The sequence below is a fragment of the Hippocampus comes genome, unplaced genomic scaffold, assembly GCF_001891065.2.
Source record: "Hippocampus comes isolate QL1 unplaced genomic scaffold, H_comes_QL1_v1.1 scaffold111, whole genome shotgun sequence".
Lineage (NCBI taxonomy): Eukaryota > Metazoa > Chordata > Actinopteri > Syngnathiformes > Syngnathidae > Hippocampus > Hippocampus comes.
In genome coordinates, this window is record NW_017805698.1 from 3,381,875 (window position 1) to 3,397,336 (window position 15,462).

General features: G+C 41.1%; 1 long non-coding RNA gene across 1 annotated transcript; it reads right to left on the reverse strand.

The window, feature by feature from the left end:
• Positions 1-906: 906 nt before the first annotated feature.
• Positions 907-2,091, reverse strand: LOC109523403 (uncharacterized). Its single transcript, XR_002169755.1, has 4 exons — positions 1,914-2,091; positions 1,376-1,442; positions 1,138-1,233; positions 907-1,027 (listed from the first exon to the last, which is right to left on the reverse strand). It is a non-coding gene; the product is annotated as an uncharacterized LOC109523403 (long non-coding RNA).
• Positions 2,092-15,462: the final 13,371 nt, after the last annotated feature.

Here is a 15,462-nt window from a genome sequence, read left to right on the forward strand (position 1 = left end):
GCTTTGGTATGATATGCAGGACGAACAAGTGAGTTGATTTTTGTGAAAAATGTATCAAATGAGCTCTTGCACTTAATGCTGGTTTGCTGTTCAGCAGTTTTGTGCCATATATGGGAGATCATTTTTATGCACGAGAGCCCTTTGCACTGAAAAAAACAATCCTCAAATAACAGCATGTGGTTATTTTATAGTTTGCCTCAAACCCTTGTGTTTGGATACTGGATCTTTTATATATGCATTGAGAATTGTATTATGAAACATGAAGTATATTAAGAGCGCATATTTTGCATATATGCACATATATCTTCAATATCTGAAATAGCTTTTTTGTCATACTGGTAGCGAGTGGCACTGATGAAAAACGGTGTACCCTTCCAGTTTTTAAGTAGCCCATCCCTAGTCAAGCAGTTTTAAAAACGCATTTTTCTCAAGTCGCAATGCATCCACTGAAGTCTTTTAGCAGAGGTACGTCTCGCACATATCCAAGCCCGCCCAAAATGGATCCCTGAGGTGTTTGTATGATTGAGGCACAGACGTTCCGCTCCATTATCCTTGTGCTGACTCATGTTGAAGAATAGGTCGCAATGACCCAACTTGTAAGGTCATGACACTACAAGACGTTTGTGGCCGTGTCAGTGTGTGTACGCTTGCCACTTCAAATTCAGCTCTGGGCTCTTTCTCAAGCGCATTCAAAGGATTTCGGGCGTATGTGTGCTTGTGACTTTATTTGCCCAAAAACACACTGTTCTTGGCACTGAATCGCAGTTGTCATTGTGGCGGCATCAACAGGAATACTCGACAGTGTTTTACTCCGTCCCACCTGTAACGTTGTAATCAAATATTGAAACCTGCAATGCGCTAATTAAACATTCATACTTGCCACAAGGCTTCAAGGTGCTCACATGGGTTAGCAGAGTGGCCCTCTTACTGAGACATGGCAGCTTCTATTCCTGGCGCAAAACACTAGAGGCATTTACATTTCAACTCCAATCCTTGGTGCCGACTCATTTAAAGTTGTTGGTGACTTCTGTGTCAAGTTAGTCAATGAACATTTGATGAACGTATGAGGAACATGTCCAAAATTGTATTAATACATTAAATAGATTTGAAAATGTGTGAGAGCAGACACCAGCCTACCTTGATTGTTACGACAACCAGTTGTCGGCGTGGCATGGCTTTTAAAGCAGGAGAAATGTGACTCATAAGGGAAAACGCCCACACGCCTGACTGAGACTGAAAAACAACACAAGACAAGACAGAATCATGACTTTGATAATTCCTTGTGTTTGTCTACCAGGACAAAAACATGAATGCAGCTGGAACAGTAACCCTGGGCGGCCTGCCACTGTACCAGAAGAATTGGAGCAGAACTTACAAGGTATTTTTGTGTTCTTTTCCCACATCCAATGCTCAACACCTTGATTTTTCTTGAAGAGAAACAACTTTGCAAGGCAGCTTTAATTAGACAGCGCATTTCATACACAAGTTAACTCCGTGTGCTTGACATGATAAAATGTCAACATTTCAAAGAATTAAAAAAAACAACTTAGAACATAATAAAATAATGTTCCATGCAAGTAAAAGATTTCCAAAAATCAAAAAGGCTTTAAAGATGCACAAACTTAAGCATGGTTAAAAAAAAAAAAAAAATCTTTAACCTGGACTTAAAACAATTCACACTTGGGGCAGGGGGCGGGGGGGGGGCTGATTTCACTTCTGTTTGGCAGCATATTTCATTGATGTGCAGCATAACAGCTCAATTCTGCTTCATCATGTTCCACACAGGAAGGCCAGAGCCAAGATTTGTTCCCTGAACCTCAACACAGTGAGGCAGTGATGCTACCCAGAAGTCCACACTGTCCTAATATAACCAAGTACAATAGATTTAAAATAACAATTATTAGATACCCCACCTGGTTGTTGGTTATGTTTGCCTTGTGTTATGGTTGCCTCTCAAACCATCGATCGGCTCTGTCTATGAAATGTTGACATTGTTGTCCTCAAAGGAATGGCCCTTTTCTTTGAGATGCAAATGAAGTGTAGACTCTGGACGCGAAGAGGCTGCCCTCGAACGCAGAGGTCACTGCACTCCTCGCTACACTGCACCGCATAAACAGCAGAAGTGAGTTTGCTTCTAGGGATTTTGTCTTAGGGGTGATCCTTTTTTTTTTTTGGAAGTGTTGCGGGATTTGAAGTGCACTGCAATACTTTATTTGGAGAAAATCCTTTGGAGTTTCTCTGACAGACCAACCGCCATCTGTTTTTTGTTCTCACTATGGGTGTAGTGGTCCTTTTTTTTTCCGAGCGGATTTGACAAGGGTGAATAGACCCTCCCTGATGTCAGAAGTGAGTTTGCTTCTAGGGATTTTGTCTTAGGGGTGATCCTTTTTTTTTTTTTGGAAGTGTTGCGGGATTTGAAGTGCACTGCAATACTTTATTTGGAGAAAATCCTTTGGAGTTTCTCTGACAGACCAACCGCCATCTGTTTTTTGTTCTCACTATGGGTGTAGTGGTCCTTTTTTTTTCCGAGCGGATTTGACAAGGGTGAATAGACCCTCCCTGATGTGTATGCTTTTTATGTCTTCTGTTCTTTGTGTTAGTGATCCCCTTGGCACTGTCGTTGAGGTTTCGGATAAAGCCGAGCTTGAGTTCCAGTAGGTTACGCAAATTAGGCTACATTTACAGTGCATGGTTGAAGTGGCATAATTCAGATTTCTTGCTTTCAACTGGCACAATTGGAATATGAATCATGGCAGTGTTAAAAAAAAAAAAAGCACAGATGGGATACACCCTGGCGAAGCAAATTGCAATTCATTCAGCTACACATTCTCCTCTGCCCAAACAACACAAACATTCCTTTTAAGTCTAAACTAGAGCTTTTGCATAAGCTATTAAATATGCTACATTAATTCTCATTGAATTTAACTAATTTATTATTTATAATCCCTCAAGGCGAAATTGAATTTGTACTCTTCGGTATATATATTTTGTGTTACACACTGCACAGAGAATCACAACACTCCCATGCAGGCACACACGGAGAGAGCAGTTGGATTTGAATCCGTGACCCTGCTTCTGCTAAGGCCAAATCCTTACAGATAAGCTACTGCTGCCCCGAAGAGGTGTGTCTATAATTTAAAAGGCTAAATAATTGCCAATGGCTGCCAGTGGAGTAATGCCGATGTTTGCTTCCGATAAATTGATAGAGGACAAGTCAGCCCCTAGGCCATTTAAACGATTATGTTTTTACCGTATTCATATTATTTGTGTATTGTTATTTACTTATGTGTTGCCTCTCCTGTTGATGTTGCGTGATGTGCAATTTGGTTATTTGTGCATGTGTGTTGTTTAACCCCCGTGCAATACAGGTACACTTCATGTACACCTGACATGCGTTGTGTTGTAAAAACGAATGCATGCAACAGTTTTAAAACCCATGCATGGCATGCATTTGTTTTTGCAACACAACGCATGTCAGGTGTACATGAAGTGTACCTGCATTGCACAGGGGTTTTAATATGTCTGCCAATCTCATCTGGAGGTTACTGTCAAACTAAACGTATAACAAAAAGAATTACGTTTGCGACTGCATAAAACCTGTTTCCTTAATGCCAACATACAATGGCGACTTTATGCTAGCAATATGCTTGAATTTGAGAGTGTTAAATTTTAAGCGAAGGATAGATGAACGTAAATGATGCAGTAACACATGTAGACAAAAGCCAAGTGTGGGTTTTGGAGAATAAAAACAATAGAAAAAACAGAAACAATAGAGACAGGCAGTGGGTGACTGGTTAGCATATCCCCCTCACAGTGCAGAGTTGCAAGGTTTGATTCTGGCGCCGGCCTTCTGTGTGGCATTTGCATGTTCTTCCCGTGGTTGCGTGGCTTTTCTCCGTGTACTCCAGTTTCCTCCCACTTTCCAAAAACATGCATGGCAGGTTAATGGAACACTCTTAAATTGTCCCCAGGTGTGATTGTGAGCGTTAATGGTTGTTTATCTGTGTGCCCTGTGATTGGCTGGCAACCAGTTCATGGTGTACGCCACCTACTGCCCGAAGACAGCTGGAATAGGCTCCGGCACGCTCGCGACTCTTGTGAGCAAAATGTGGATTAGAAAATGGATGTATGGAAAGAGAGCACCGTCTAGTCTTTATTCTCTGTGAAGAATGACGAACGTACGTTGTAGCTGTATGTATGTCTTATACTGCCACCAGTTGGCCAAGATGCGAATAATGAGAAGCACAACATACAGCACAATCTGCACTGAAGTGTGACAAAAATGGTTTAATTTTAATTATGTCATTGTTGTTTGTTGATAAAATATAATACAGAGTGCTATTTTAAAATCATGTTATTTTTTTAAGGGAGACTGGAATGGATTAAAGGCATTTCCATTCATTTCTATGACAAAAAGATGATCTTAGATATGAGTGTTTTGAATTACGAGCATTCTCAAGGAACAAACTTAACTCATATTTCAAGGCACCACTGTACTTTGTCCAACACATGTCTCCAGTGCTCAAATTGAATGTCAAGCCCCTGAAGACAACTTCCTGCTATTGTTTCACTGAGACTACAATCGCTTCTTGTTCAGGGATGCGGCCTTCTCAATTTCATTATGTCCAATATACAGCGTGTGTGCATCTATGTAACACATAAGTTGTGTGTGATCAATGTCATGAGATTTATGGCCAAAGGTACCTAGCAAACAGCAGCAAAACAGTCTCTGCCATTTTTTTTCTCCTGAATGGATATGGCAGCTGGTAAATCAACTGCAGGCACATCTCAGGCACAATTCTTTTCCCAGTTCCAGCAAAATATTGCACCCCCCCGGGCCCCCAGCTGGAAAATCCCTGCGCGCTCTTCATCCTGTCTGTTTCACTTGTCAGCCCACCCTGTGTTGTGACTGTGCATGAGCTGCTGCTTGAGGAGGGTGCTCAATCCATTCCAGTTTGTCAAATCAGCCAGAATCTATGCACTATTGTGACTATTTGTCCCCAGCCTGCTATAGTGTTGTTTTTTTTTTTTTTTCTTTAAAGGGTCAGGACGTTGAGAGCCTACAGAGGTGTTGTGTAAATCTGTAGTCGTCCCTAAAATGTTCAAGGTCTGATTATATAATGCACATAATTATTCATGCGATGAGCCTCACATTGATATACTGTAACCCAACAAGATCGTACGTGCATTTTGTAAATTATAAATGCTAAAGTATGAACATCAAATTCTGATTGCTTCAAAGGTATACTGTGCTTTGCATTTTTTTTTCCGTAATTCGTTTCTCAGGTATTGTGTTAAGAATTGTATACTGATTTTAAGCCTCCTGGAATATAGCCTATTTGGAGCATAGGGGGCCGTTTCTTATGAAAATGAGCCTGTGCTCACCCTGCTCGCTGTCTGAACTACTGCGACAATGTCAAGTACTGTACGGCTTTCATTATAATGATGACCGGGGTGCAGTGCTTGCAGGTTGATCACAGCAAAAGGCTTCTAATTGAAGCTGAGTCTCAGGCATAAAGAAAAAAGAACAAGCGCCTTAAAAGACAATATGCCGTCAGCATTTTCACTTGAGAAGTCCGAAATGCATACAATACACAACATTCCATCCATTTGTCAATACTGTATATGCAACAGATCAGTGTAGGTGGCGCATGCAGCGGACACATCACCCAACACACATGCCGTCTTTGCCTCACATGTTAATGTTGTTAGCTCATGATGATAACTCGCAAAACTCACGTTAGCTTGGCTTACCTTTTTAGCTTTGACACCATGATGCGTTTCTGGCAGTGTAGTCTGACCTTTGCTAAAAATGGCGAATTTGTGGATGGAGAAACTCGTGGCCCATTCACGCAAAAATCCTTTTTTTCCCCACACTTTTCATCTAACAATGAGTGGGCAAACACCAAGCAGGCGTGATTAATTGAACTCTGAGGCCGGCTCTAAATCATGGTACATGGCGTTTTCCTGAAAGTCATTGAAATCCTAGAGGAAAAATAAAGCACATTTTAATGATGAAACTACCTTAAGTAGCCAATGTTTCTGGCCAGGCGAGACCTGAGCGCTGCTCCTTCTTTCTAACAGATTGAAACAACACTTTGAAAGTCAGATTATTATTATTTTAATTCATTCTGTATGAAATGAAGCTAATAAAAACGAAAAGGCTTGTTTGAAGGTCCCACAATAAAAAAGGGGGTGTGGTGGCCCTTGTATTGATTGCCACAGATGAGTCTTCTGACACACATAAGAGGAAAAGTCATGGAATCGTCGAGAGAATCAACCCAGAGCGCGTGTCTGGCAAAAACGATCCTAAATGAAAGACTTAAGTATATGAAAGAGTCTGCGCAGCCAGAAAAATGTGCCTTTTTTTCCATTTAAGCAGAATATGGTCCCATGTAATAGGCCCTGTCGTTCTGTACGGCAGACGCTTGTTCAGAAATGGGGAGATAGCGAGATTTACGCATTTGTGTGATGTCAAACTTGACAGGTGGACAGGCACCCAGAGAACAAAAATATCTGTGTACAATTAAAAAGTCACTTTTTCATACTAGGCCTGTGATAAATAACGCAACCCGCATTCAAACAACAGTGATGGGAAAATGCCAATGTCTGCATCATTGTTTACAAGTACATTATTAGTCAAAACAAGGCAAGGATTTGCTGTTTGCTTGCTATAAATTTCAGGAAAATCGTTTTAAATTAATGAAGTCGAAGCTACGTTTGTCACATTTGAGTCATTTAAGCACCTCCAAAGCAAGACAATTGCTTCACTTGAGCACTTTAGCGGTGCCGCTCTGGCTTGAGAAACATAGAGCAAGAAAATAATACTCTCTGGTCAGTGAATGCAAAACAATGTGATATTGAGGAGGTTCTTGCTTTTTCGTGTAACTTTGTTTCTGTACTGCAACTAGAGTTGTTAACTTACAAAACCCTTTGACTTGCAGTTTTAAGTCTATAACTTCTCAAATAATGTGGTGGGTGTGAAGAATAATCAGTAAGTCACAAATCCGATGGCGACAATAATGCAAATAAATTTGTGACTATCACTTAAACTTGTCATGTTTCATGAAATAATGATCTGTTAACATGTGGACTGCACCTCAGGACAATTTAGAGCGTTCCATTAACCTGGCATGCATGTTTTTGGAATGTGGGAGGAAACCGGCGTACCCGGAGAAAACCCACACAGACACGGGGAGAACATGCAAACTCCACACAGGAAGGCCGGAGCCGAAATTAAACCCTGTAGCTGTTAACCAGTCGCTCACCGTGTCGCCCTATCTAGATACCTTACACATAAATCAATACTGACCAAACAATTATTTTTTTTTTTTTGCCCCAATTTATAGCCATTGCAATTTGAAAATTCCGTTATATTGCCATGTCAATTCTGATCGCTTAATTCTTCCGCCCTACAACTTATTGAATATTGATATGGAAAGATTTGATTCCAAATACGTAAATGACTACAAAACAACTACAAAGCATCAACAACCCAATATTTCAAACCCTTCCTTTTGTCTGCGGCTTGTTGCTACAGAGCGCCATCATCTGTTGCTGCAAAGGATATCCGCCACACAATGGACGAGGTTTGCATGTAAAGAAGCCCTCTTCTCAATGCCAGGTGAAATCGTCATCTCAAGCACGCCCGCTTCTTCTCGTAAGTAGATATCCGCATATGCAAAATGCATGTAGATTAAGTGGCTCTCTGCTTGTTCCATGTTCTTCGGTTGACACATGGTTGGTGAGATAGTTCACGCCTCAAGACGCACAAATGCACAGACGGTTATTTTTAGGACAAATATGGAGGGAAACAAACAAAGCCCTTTTCAAATTCAAGAGTGACACCACAATGCCCTGTCACTTTACAAAAGCAATATGTTCCATCCTCTCTGGAATTATGTATCATTTTCATGAGGTGCGAGGTCGACGGCATTCATTGCAACAATTTGCATTTCAGTTTGTGCTCATTGTGCTCATCTGATACAACAGCGGGCCCCAAGCTTTTTTTTTTGTCCCCCCCAACAATTATCATTTTGGTCTTAATTCACGCGCTTAAAACGCTGATTATATTGCGAGTCCCACTCCTTCCAATCTCATTCAAAAGAAATCTTCTTCGTGCTCCTGTGCAGAATTGATTCGGGAATACGGCTGCAAATTGAATTTGTTGGTGTGGTTGTAAGTAGGAAATAGAGGAGGAAGCAAGCGGAAAATAAACAATTCATGTCAAAACGATAACAAATTTCAAATTCTTCACTGTGCCAAATGTGCCGGACTGACAACAGCGAGACCAAGTCGCTCTCGGCAGTAAAGTAGCACAGCTGATGGTGAAGGTGTGAGTATTAAAACAGTGTAGCCAAGTGGTCCAAAGTATATTAAACGTTAATTAATGCTCCTATCAATTGCAGTAAAAAAGAAAACCGACCAATAAAAGCGTAGAGATCGTTTACTTGTTAGGATTGGTTGGAACTTGAAAGACATTTTTAGAGTTATTCTCTCCGCTCTCAGAAATGTGGGCGTGTCCGCCCAGTACACTAAACCACGCTCAGTTCAACTGTCAACTGTCAGTCAAATACCTGCACTATGACCTGGAAAAACAAATGCAACTTTGTCTGGCATCTTTCTTTTGCCTACTCATACCGTAAATAAATGTTTGAGCCGCAATAACATATCCGCGTAAAACCTCCAATGGATGGAGTATATTCCAGTAAGCCATCGTGGTAGTTTTCCACACTGCGACAACGAGGCACTCTAAAGTTTCCACATGTTGGTTGTCAAGTTGGACTTTATATTCCCTTTCTGGCACTTTCGCCATCATCAGAATGACTTGCACGCAGTCTTGACCAATAATGGCACGCTCTAAACTGGTCACAACCAGTGCGAGACTCCGGCCCACATGCTGACTGTCAAGTGGGACTCATGGCAAGTGTGTCACATGGCGCCGGTTTAGCCACGCCCAGAAAAAGAAAAATCTGGAAAACTAAAACGTTGGGATTCACAATTGAGTGCTATTGTAAATAGTTCTCAGTCTTTGCACGTTTTCAGGAACTATTTTCAAACATGAAAAATAGATTTCGAAGCAAACCTCAGAATTCTCTTTACAGGGTCTTTAAGATGTCACAAAATTGTACGTGTTCAAAAGCCGACAAAATAGCTTATATTACATACTCTCCTTTTGTCAAGTTCAGTTCTTGAGAAAATGCGTTTTGTTGAGACACTGTGGAGAGCCTCATGACTGGGTTCGCCTTTGGCCCCCCCCAAATGAGTATCTACCACCCTGGTGATACATTAACTTCCTCTGTTCTCAGCATCATTTGTCAGTGGCGGCTGCTGCAATGTCGCAATCCTGAACATAATAAGAAAAAGAAGCCCTACATGAAGTGAACTTTGGCAACTCGAGCAAAAATGACTCACAGCCAGCTGAGAGGCTGCCGCGGCTATTTGGTTATTCCCCGTCTCGATTAAGTCTCAAACGACCTCGCAGACCTGATATATAAGCAGCACTTTGTTAGTGTGTTAGAGTTAGAGTGCTACAAGGGGAAGGAGGAGGAGAGCAAGTCTGTCTGTCTGTCATTTGTTTTCCTATTTGTCCATTTGTGCATCCATCGATCTGTGCATGGCACGACTGTACTGTATATCTGTCAGGTCTTGGCTCTGTCTGTGTTTGTTTTCGGCACCAGCTGGAGTGGAGGGCATGCCTCTTCAACAGATGCGCCTGTGCCTTGTTACCAATCAAGCCTGCCATGTATTTAAGGACTGCCAAGCTGCCTAGTCACTGTCGGATTATTGACCTTGCTTGCTGCTCATGCTGAAGAGATATTTTTCAGACGTTCATGTTCATAGTCGCTCTTGTTCCGATAATTTTTCGTTGGGTCAGTATTTTGGTTTGTTTAACAGCTGATTTACGTTTCGTGTATTTGGACTTTTGGCATTTCGTTTTTGTGTATTTTTGGAGTTCTTGTTGGATTTTCATGGTTCTTTGTTGCTAGCGTTTCCTGTTTACACTTTGTCGGTTTTTCGTGATTTCTCTGCGTCTACGTTGGTGGCATCCTCATAGCATCTGCTTTGTTGCCGAAGCCTGTCAATGTATCTGGTTTTCTATTTCTCCATCCATCCAGCTATCTGTCTGTCAAGCCCACCGAAACAGTAGAAAAAGACCCACGCTATCAGAGATGAGCTAACAGACAGTTTCTTGTCTTATCAAAGTCAAACATTCCCTGAAGGAAAAGGGGAAACACATCAGTGACACACCGTTCTGTCCTTTGTGCATGCGCAAGAGGGACTTCATGCGATGCGCATCGCAAATACTGACGCTTTAAGGGTTAGATAGTGTTAACTCAGAGGCACGTGCCTCGTAGACAAATGTGTTATTTTCAGCCGCAACCTGCACTGCCACTCTATGAAGTTGCAAATCTGATCTATTTTGCATGGTGGCCATTACTAATGCATGTCACAGTGGGCAAAAACGTCCATTTCTTGGATGTCTTGCAATGTCGGGGAACTTAAAACAACAACAACAAAAAAAAATGTGGAGACTCAGAGGGGACGCAGGTGAAAAGTGAAAACGTTTGCTGCTGCTCGTCAAGGTTTTACACATGAATGAAATGTGCAGAGTAAGGTCACACAAGAGATGCATGTTGTTTTGAAGTCAATTTAAATAGAATTGGCTGAGGTCCCTTGAAAGCACCAAATCTATCTAGACAGTGTATTAATAATGAAAAAGCAATAAAAATTATACCTACCAACTGAAAGGATGCAAACGTCTTATTTTTCCAAAATGGCAGACTTGTAACATGAAAATTGCAATCTACTACATTGAGAAGCCAATTTGAATTTGCTTAATTTTGCAGCCCGAGTTAGGACTCACAAATCATTTCCAGGGCATGTTCTCCTCTTGATAAGAATGTTGCTAACGTTTTTTTGCTGTTGGTTTTTTTTTTAAACAGTCGTGGCAGTAGTCGGAAAAGTCGCTAGGTTACCAACACCGAAATGAAATGAAAGCACCACTTTCAAAATAAAAGCTAAATTAAATGAACAGTAAATGGCGAAAACAAAAACAATTAAAAAAAGGAGGTGTTATTTTGTCTCCAGTCAGGTGAAGTGTGATGCAGCATGCTTTGCTTGTTATAGTTTTGATGAAGAGGAAAATCCATTGGACACTCTTGTTGTGTTGTAATTTTTATTTGCTCTGACCTCTGCCTCAACAAGCCTGCAGAGAAGCTCTGATTACATCCTTTTTATTTTCTCCTGTGAGGCTCCAGCGCCTCAATGTTCTCACGGCCTCCAGGTGATGACGATCGATACTCTTCACTGGCCTCGATACCCATTTCGCTTCAAGTGTGATCACAGCACATGCACCTAAACGATGTCCAAAATGGCATAAAACTGGGTGTGTGCCTAACGTCTTGTTTTCTATCACCGGCCCTCGCTCACCTCTCCTAATTGCTTTTCTTCATGCCCTTCGCTCCCCTCTATTAACGCGCTCCCCCTCCCCCCGCCTCCCCTTCCTCCCATATGACTCATTCTTCATCTTTTACAACTATCTCCCTTTCCATACTTATCCTCGCTCATTTTGGAAGATCCCTCTCCCTTGTGCGTCCCTCCATTCTATTGCTCTGTCGCCCTCGTATTCGCCTGTCCTTTACTTTCCAATCTCGGCGTCCTCTCCTCCCCCTGCTGATGTTGTAAGAAATACCAATAAGCACTGCTGCTGTTTACGGGAGACAAGTGTACGTGTGTGTGTGTGTGTGTGTGTGTGTGTGTGTGTGTGTGTGTGTGTACGTGTGTGTACGTGCTCCCAAAGCACTGAGCTCTATGTGTGAAGGCTGTCTGCACCAGAGCCTCATGGGCTCCTGCAACCTGCATAGCTGCAGCAACTACACCCGTGCTGAATTGTAGGAGAAATGAGCTTTGTGCCTTGCTCGGGCACACGAACACACAATCGCGACAATTCTTAGTGCATGTATGGTGGACTTTTAAAGCAACTCCATCTCTCAATTTCTTGCAACACAGAAAACATTGCTGTGTTGAATTTACTCCATTTTTTTTGTTTCGTCAAGTGGCTGTTCAAAATGTTATAAATTGTCTGGATGTCGTTATGTTGGTTAAGTCGATGTACAGTCTAAACAAAATGCATCCAAATATTTTATTTTGTGCCACCATTCAATGAAATAAAATTGAGTAAAATTCAATTTATTTTTCAGTGTTCACAAATCATTTCATTTCCATCATGTTTGTGATGTTCGTTCATATTCACTGAAAAAGGTTTTTTTGATTTTATTTCATCCAATGGTTGCACGAGATAAAATCCTTTGGATCCAGATACATTTTTGTTCGTAGTTTTATAATGTACTTGTATCTGGATCAAAGGATTTTTTTTTTTTAAATAAATGCACGGAGTAAAAAAAGTACAAAATCATCAGAAAAATTATTGCTCAAAAGTGCAGATGTATTTATACTTCCTGGTTGGTTTTTGTGTAATTGTATGGTCACCATGAGAGGTTCACAGGTACTGCACTGCAGAAAGTCCAACATTTGGCTCCATATTAGATTTATCAAGAAAGAAGGCAATTTGGACAAGACTCATGCATTTCCAAGCTATGCCCTGCTGCTATTAAGGCCATTGGCAGCAAGAATAATTGTCTCTCTCTCACAACTTGCATTCGACTGCAGCCACAGATTCCGCCGGTCGTTTTCTCTTCTGTCAAAACCAATGCGACACTGCTAAATTATGCCCCAACCGAGTCAAATGGTAGCATGCTAATTGGAATGAACCGGGACAGCACTGTGGCGCATGTGGTTTGTGTGTTACCATTAGACCTTTTTTGTGGCACTTTTGCATGTTTTTGCCACGCTTGTGTGAGATTTCCGAACGCATTTCCATTTCTGTGACAAGCTCTTTGATGAGACAGAAGCCAGCTTTGAAAAAGATCTCTTTCCAACACATTGATTTATCGAAAATGTTCCGATGGAGAATATGAATGGGTCTAACAGGATAACATTAATATTTGTAACATCTGAAAATCTGGCTGAATAAATGAATTTTTTTCCCCTCTGAAAAATAAAAAAAAAAATGTTCCTAGTGTCTTGGAAAAGACCACAAGCTGTTCTAGTGAATAATTTGAAATGTAAGATTTCTTTAATATTTCCCCAAAAATATGTCCAACCTTCTACCTTCTATCAGACATCACACGAGAAGTCAATAAATCATACTAGACCTCAGTTCAGTGAGCAAAAGGCACAAGGGGTGCTTTTCGTTTTTGGTGGCAAAGTACAAAGAATGGCTTCTCAATACAATATGAGAACTATTATTTTATTGATTGACCCCGTTTTATTTATTATTTTATTGTATTTCAACGATACATACAAAACGCTACCGAGTGACAGTTGCCTTTTACTTCACTTTGTTTCAGGTTTGTGGTATTACACAGTGTTTGATGCGAAATAATACAATGTTAGTTGAAAATTTTGCTTTACAATTAAGACGCTCTTTTTGATGGGGACAGTTTGACTTTGGAACTGTTTTGACCGTTTTATGGCGTGACTGTGAATAGATAAGACAGTCAAGCAAGCGTCAGGGAATGGATGCTGTTCATTTTTGGGGTTCCAACTGTATGTGGACCCAAAAATACTGAAATGTTACGCCGACTGATAGGAGTCAGTATATCTGCGGTGACTAATTGGAGCTGAAATGGCAGAATCTTCCCAAACAGACTCTTAAGAAGCCACAACTCACAAGCCGGGGGCACATTTGCGTCCTCTTTGTTTTGTTTTTCATTACAGCGCATTCGATAACCATTAAAGGTGATTTAATGTTTCTGTATTGTTGAGGTACCACTTACTATTAATGCAAAAATCCATCGGTTCCAAACACTCTATCCACAGAATCTATTGTTGCACACTTTATTTCATAATCTTGCAAAGATGACTCATCTGCAACAATGCGAATTTCTCATCGCACAAATCCATCACATCAAGTTCCGACATGTTGTCATTAATGCTTCTTTTTCTACGAGCCAAAACGATTTCTGTTTTTCTCGTATGACTCGTCGGTGCAACAGTATTGTAGTGGAGAGACTTGGTCATGATGGTGTTCATCCCAAAATGTTAAATGCCTTTTTCGTCGTAAACCACAGACCTTTTATAATTTCTTTATAATGCCAGTAACTAGTAGTATGTAGAATGTCATATCCAGTATTTTTCATCCATGCATGAAAACCCTTCCAAACACACCTGTGCCACGATAAACGCTGTATGTGTTTTTGATTGGCACTTAACCTCATCTGCTGTGTTCTGTTTTTTTTTCCCCTGTTGACAGATCATTTTGTGGCAAGCGATTCGCAAATAAAAGTGAATGGACGTGACCGCTCAGCCATATCATACGATAAGAGGGATGAAAATACTCCAAAAATGTCGCTGGGTTAGTGGAGCGTAGGCGGGCAAATGGGCAAGAGGAGGTGAAGCTCCCAGACAGCCCTATTGCAGGTTGACTGAAATTTAATTGGCTTGCCTATGATGTAAAAAAGATCTCACGTCAGGAGGGTTTGCAGGAAATTGAGAAACCCTCGGAGAAAGACTTTTTTTTTTTGCCTTCAATATGTTCATTAAAGAGGAAAAGGGGGCAAGGAAAGAAAATTGTCTCTTTCTTGTTGTCATCATTTGAAATGAAAATTGAATCTGAATAACGTCTGTCCATCTAGGGTCTCTTATTCTTGTCCTCATTAGTTTGACGGTTTAAACTGGCGCCGATACCAACCGAGCAAGAGGCGTGAAACACCCTCGACTGGTTGCCAGCCAACTGAAAGGCACGTACAAAACAACCAGTCATGCATATGGACAATTTCGAGCCTTCAATGAAGCTAACAATCAAGTTTTGGGATTGTGAAAGGAAGCCAGCATACTCAGAGAAAACCCACGCAAGCAAACAAACAAGACGGGGCAAATAATGGGGTTTCAATGTCACCATTTTAGAATGGTAACATAAGAAAAAAAACCCCACCCACCCCTCCCAAAAAGTTATCTCTCAAGCCCAGCTTACAACATAACAATAAAAGTAAAACTGTGAGAAAGACTTGATTTGTTATGATTTTGAAACTTCAGTTTGTTACTTGACAATTTTGCAATTTGTCAGGGTTGTTAACGACAATGTCCTGTATGAATGTCAGATTTGCACTTTAGAGCGACTTGTGGATCTCTGATTGTCATTTTTAGTTTGGATTTTCTTTTTTTTGCAAGGAGTCAGTCTTTATCTCTTTCTCTCTCACTCTCTGTCTGTCTTCCTCTCTCTTCTTTCTCTCACCCTGTCTCTCACTATAAGGGACAACAAAAAAGCAGGACGGATTGTGGAGACAAAGAGCAGAAAGTCGCGAACGCTTTTGCGGCAGGTTGTCCCGACGTGACGAGTGTTCCGAAATGCGGTCGAACACGGTTGGAAGCGACACATGCACACAGTAGGCCAGAGTG